Consider the following 6547-nt stretch of genomic DNA (forward strand, 5'->3'; position numbering starts at 1 on the left):
AAAAAAAAAAAAAAAAAACAGCAATGCTTTTATATAACTAAGTGTATATATATATATATATATATATATATATATATATATATATAAAATTACATTTAAATGATATATAATTTAAAACACATATACATACATTACATATATAATTACAAGGCAGACGTAAATAAAATATCAATCATTTATTGGCTTGCTTTCACTGAACATTTTTCAATAGGTCCATGAGCAATGAGTATATGTTGTCTGGACCCCAGAGGTAGTACTCCCTCACCTAAGAGGTGTGTTTTGCCTTCGGCTTGGAATTAAGAATAATAGCTCTCTACAGACACATGTAAGGATAGGAATGGCTATTATTCTGCATATTAGGCTTTGGCACATACATCCAACTTTGCAATATAAGGAGGGAGAACACAGAGTGTATATAATCTAGAATCTCTAGACATTTCCGCTATGAGATTGACAAAGTTTCTTTGCAGGCTGCAGGGGTGCCTTTATTAACTTTTTACCTTTAAGGCAATGCTATCATAAAAAACAATTGCAGAAGAGTATTACAAAGTGGAGAAAAAATACTTATTTTTTTAATTTATTTTATACTCTTGATGAGTTTACAAATCAGCAAGTATCTATGCACAGCACAAAGCTGCATACATTTGCAAGCTTTTGACCTTGCACCCTATGTCTGGCCAATGCAAATATCTATTGCTTTGCCAGAAATTAGCATTAAGTGAATTTGGACAGACTTAGCATCAATGTCATTTTATCTAATTAGTAAACTGCTGAATATCAAAGAGGTTTTGGGGACTGACACATTTTAGGACAAGGTGATTTTTTTCTGTAATTTATTTTTTTGTTTTTAAATTGTCCGTTATCTTGAATTAGTTGATTGGCCACTTGATGACTCATTTACCCTTTGGCAAGTCAGTTAGACAGCTCAGGATTAAAACCTGCAAACACAATGTTGTAAAAAAAAATATAAGTATCAGTAAGGGTTACACAACATAATACATTTGGATAGCTTTTGATGGCCTAACACTGTCTGGGGCCTCCTTGGTGTGCTTGGTATTAAGTTCAATTTACACATCAAAATCATTATTAAAAAATGTGTTTAACAGAATTACCTATGTTCATAAAAGTGCATTATTTATTAAGTATTCTGGCCTGATATAGCAGGCCTTTGTTACCTATGAAATCGCACATCTGACAGGGGGTGTGAAATGTGACCCAAAGACTCAATTACAGTGTGATTTATTGAGCCACGCGTCCAGCTTTTGCAGTGCATGTCATTAGCATGAGATTGGCTAGCGTGCTCATCTGCTCAAGGCTTGCCTCTCCCCGCCACTAAACCCTCTCAGCAGATGGGGACTTGCATGTTCCAGAATGGAATTGTTTATCCTTCTATTGATGCTCACTGAAGTGATCACAACAAATCCATTAACCACACATAAAAAGATCAGTGGCCCATCTATCCAGAGCTGAATGGGACTTGTGTAGTACAGCAGGGATTTAATGCTTTAATAGTCATAAACATAATAGGCGCTGGCACAGAAATATACCACAAATGAAGGTATTTTATGTGCCCAAGATGACCAGTGGAAGATGTTCATAGGCATAAACTTTATCTCTTAACAAAGAAAAGTGCTTGTTAAACTCTAGCTATCAATCATGGCAATAGAGTATAAGAAGTAGAAGGGGGCTTCTATTATTGCAGCTCTGCATTGAAATCCTGCTGCCAAATTCACAGCAGATTTGTGATTTAGTCCTGTTAGATCAAAAAGAAAAATCTCAGTGCTAATGGTTGGTGGAAGGAACACAATATTAGTAAGCTGCTTTATAAACTCTCCAAGGCTGGAGAGGATACACTTTCATTTGTAAAGCTGGGTGATCCAGCAAACCTGAAACAGATGTTTTAAAAGTAATATATCTATTTTTTTAGCAAATGTTTTCAATCCTGGACCAGATCCATTCCAGGTTTGCTGGATCACCCAGCTTCACTGGTTAAAGTGTATTCTTTCCAGCCTTGGAGAGCTTTAATAAATCAGGCCCAAAGACTTTAATAAGGTTAATTCACTGGTTACTTTTGCCAATGCCCAGCAATATTGTAAACTATAGATGATGATGTCTGAAGTAGAGATCCATTTATATAATGAGTAATCTGCAGCCAATACACAAGTGTGTCCATAGCCAGTATCCCATAGAATTATTTGTGCCCTATCTAAAGTGTGCATTGCAATAAAGCGTTTTACTCAAAGCATATATCCATATTACAAATATTTTTCTAGGTACCAATTAGATCTTATGAGCTTCTGATTAAGCAGCTATTACTGTACTTTTCCTTAGATTTTGATACATGCAAGTATTACAATGACCTTTTGAAATTGTCACATTTTAATAAATCTTATAAAAGTGGTCATATTATTAACAATTACATGAATCCATAAGATACAGTTGTGTTCAGAATTATAGCGGTGTTGAAAAAAAGGGAATAAAGTTCAAAATCCCTATAAAAGCTTTTTTTTTCTCTATAGCAGCAAACATTTTGGGAACATTGCACATTCTATTCTAAATCAACACATGAAAAATGATCTCAACAAACAAATAGATTGCAGATTATATATGAATTGTTTTGATCTTAATATTAGCACAGTGTGGTTTTATATTGTTACCTTAAAACTTTGATGAAAACTTTAGAACCTTCTTAAAGAAACCGTGTCTTCTGACCTACATTTAGGGGTCTATTTATAAATCAGTGAATTCTACACTCAATAAAACATTCCCTGGAGAAGAATCTTCCAGGTCTAAGTGTTTTAATGGCATTAATTGATTCAAGTTTCTTTGAGGGGCAGTAAATTACATCAATTTTTAAGTAAAATATCGTGAAATATACAGAATACACTGTGTAAATACATAAATAAATTGAAAAAAATGCCCTTCTTCAGAATTTCTTTATAATTTTACAGAGTTAGCCTTTACTTTCTGTTCTGAGTGCTTACTTGGTATTGCTGCAATCATTTAATTATTGGTGCTTGTGACATTTTACAAAAACTGTGCCCTGGAACAAAGGTTACGATGGGGCTGATGTAAAACTATAGATCCCCCTTAAAAATAAATTGTGCAAATATAGGAGGATTTGACTAGAAAGGTAAAGGATGTGCTTACATAGCAGCTAAATTTGGGATTTGTTTTTTATTGTCACACAGGAGCCATTATTTAATTAGTACATTATAACATTTTTGGACTTTTTACTGAGCAAACAAAGTAAATATATTTTACTTAGTGAATGTGGTCAAATTTCATTTTGCAAGGAAAAAAAAAACACACTTTTCATTTAAATATGATTTGTTGGTTGAAGTCAGCAGGTTTTACCTCATTTAATAAACTAATTGAACAGCCTATATTTCATAATCAATTTGAATGTTGCAGTTTCATAAATTACTCCCATTACGGCAGACTTCACAGCTGGCGAAATATAATATTTTCCTGCTGCCTGCAGTTGATCAATAAAATCAGCTTTGCCTAGGCAAATTTTTTAAAACAAACTTGTAGGCATACCAAAAAAAGGCCACTCAAAAGTATACCTCTCATGAGATTATTTTAGGGGGTGCCATGGCTGGTGTCTTTCTAGGAAATGTGATCTGCTTGGCTGTTATGGTGCACCACAGCTTTCAGTACTTTGAGTTGACCTGAAACAAGCCTTACTAGTATACTTCTTCAGGTCAATTAGGCAAAAAGTAAACATTTCAGCCAGGCTGTGGACATTTTCAGTATTAGCTTTCTGCAATTTCAGTATCTGTGTTGACTGTGTTTCCATGGCACTATTCCCATATTGGACATAAATCATATATATGAAGAGAAATAATAAATCATTATATGTAATATTGCAATTTAATCTAATAATTTGATTAGGTCCAATAAAAATGCCGGGTTTCACTGAATGATAAGATGTTCAATTTCCTTTACTGGTAAAATCATGCTTCATTTGCTTATTGTTCTCTGTGGATAGATATATGGATAAATGTATGAACAGGCTGCACTGGATAACAGGGACGAATAATATCACATAAAAAATAAACATAAGGAAACCATAGTTGATTCGGAATAGATTTCATCAAAAGGATTGCCTTAGAATTGTTACAAAAAGTAGAGAGTGAAAGCAGTTGTAGAAAATCCAGCTCAAGCTTTGCCTAGCACTACATCAATACAGATGCATAAATGGATCCATGAACTGGAGCAGAACAATGAGAGACCTAATTCTAGTAAGTATCTTGCAGCAGCAAAAGGGCTAAATGACTAATCAAGTAACAATAAACTATCACATTTAATTTGCTGCTATGGGGTGCTTATTTGAATAATCAGCATGCTACTTTAATTTGTGGACTAAAAAAAATGAATGATAAGCTTTTGAAAACTTGTTTTGCCTTAATTGACTTTAAAAGACATGATATGAGAAATATTAATCTATATGCATTTACAGAACACACATTAAATCCTTCCAGGGCTTTCAAAATATTTAGGTCAGCTGACCAATCTTATTTGATCACATCTTGCTTTGCACATGGTAGAATATAACAGATATATTATAATGTGTTTTAGCATAATATTGTATTATTTTACATTGTAATTAAATGTATGAAATATTAAATACAATATTAAATATACTTACCCCTAATTGTATTGTTTTTTTTTTAAATGACAGAGTATTGTAGTTTACAATCAAAGGTATACTGGTGTATACAACATTTTGATTATTATAGTTTATTTAAAATAATGAATATTATAACTATAGGTATAAATAGTATGATAGCAAGTTAATATGAAGTAAAATAGATACCTGTTTTTGTTCAATGTAATTTTCTATTAGTAACTTATGGAACTACAAGTCTCAGTTTTCATACAAAAGCCAAATTTAGCCATTATTACGTCTGTTGATCCTTTGCCTTGATGGACACCCACAATGGACCTATAAGAAAAAAGTGTAGGTTGGGGAGGGAGGAACCAAGTTCAGATTTTTACAAGAAAAGTCACCTTTTCCTGCCTTTATTTCTGGATTTATAGATTGTGTTGACATAATGTAATGGCTAATCATAGATAGACACTGGACTATAAACTATTGATATCACTAAGCCATGAGACATTTGGAGCTTTCATCAATACAGATTTTCAACAGGAAGACTTGACATCATGGTATGCTAGTTGGGGGTTTGTATGAAAGTTAAACTTTCAGTGAATCACAGTAGGATTATCTGATGAATTTCATTTTTTACTGACCTGCTGTGCCATCCTTGCTAAAACTTGTAAACAGTACATTCTTCAGCAAAGACTTTCCAATTGTGATCTTTATTTTTAGAACTGTTAAAGAGGTGCAGAAATGTTACATTATGTGTCCATTAATGAATTATACACATGGAAAACAAGGTTATCCTAAAATTTGAAATGGAATTTTTAAATGTTTTTACTGCATAACCCTCACACCTTTATCAAAGCAAACCCCTTATTATACTAGAGAAACTATGATCTATAAGAAAGGCAACAAATGGATGTGTTAAATCATTGTTATGCCACGTACTATTTATAACATAAACAAAGGAAAAGGCAAGTATCCGGGACAAAGAAATCATCAAATTTTAAAATATTACAACTTTATTTATAAAATTTTTACAAATATTTTGTATATAAAAACCTATGAATTTTGCAACAATCAGTTTGATTTATTATAGGTCTGAAATGGATCTGGTCCAGGATTGAAAACATTTGCTAACACATAGCAAATGACTTTAAGAAATCCATCCCAGGTTTGCTGGATAACCCAGATTCACTGATGAAAGTGTATCCTCTCTAGCCTTGGAGAGCTTTAATAAAGCATGGCCAATGTATCCAATAAAAACCACATACAAAGTCTCCATCTACTTATGAGGCTGTGATAATATATCTATTATATATATATATATATATATATATATATATATATATATATATATATATGGACTAAATACATTTCATGATTTCTTTGCCTTATAAGTCCTGGATAGTTACCTTTTTCTTTGTTTATGCCAGTAAAACTAAACATAACCCAACTCATAAATATAATTCTTAACATGAACCAAGCCTTAACCACCTAGCCGTTAAGCCCGACCTTCGTTCGGGCAAAAAAAACCGGCTAGGATGGTTAACCCCGAGATTTTTCCCATCAATACTTACCTGGTCCCCCTGTGCTCATCCAGCGTCGTTTTTGTATTCCAGCGTCGTCCTCCGTCCAGCGTCGTCCGTCGATCTCCCTCTCCAGCGTCGGGTGCCAGCGGGAATCTTATGTTCCGCTGCCCGGCCGGCGGGACACAAGATGCCGACCGGCGGAACACAAGATGCCGGCCGGCTTCTTACCTGGTCCCGCTGATTGTCCCACGTCCTTCTCGTTCCAGCGCCGGATGATCTCTGAAGGGAGAAGCCGTCCGGCGGAGAAAAAAAAAACGGACGGCTCCTCCCTGCGTGCGTGATGACGTCGGCGCGTGTGCGGGAAATTCAAATAGAAACTCATTAATTCATTTTGTATTGGATTCAA

The sequence above is a fragment of the Pyxicephalus adspersus genome, chromosome 5, assembly GCF_032062135.1.
Source record: "Pyxicephalus adspersus chromosome 5, UCB_Pads_2.0, whole genome shotgun sequence".
NCBI lineage: Eukaryota > Metazoa > Chordata > Amphibia > Anura > Pyxicephalidae > Pyxicephalus > Pyxicephalus adspersus.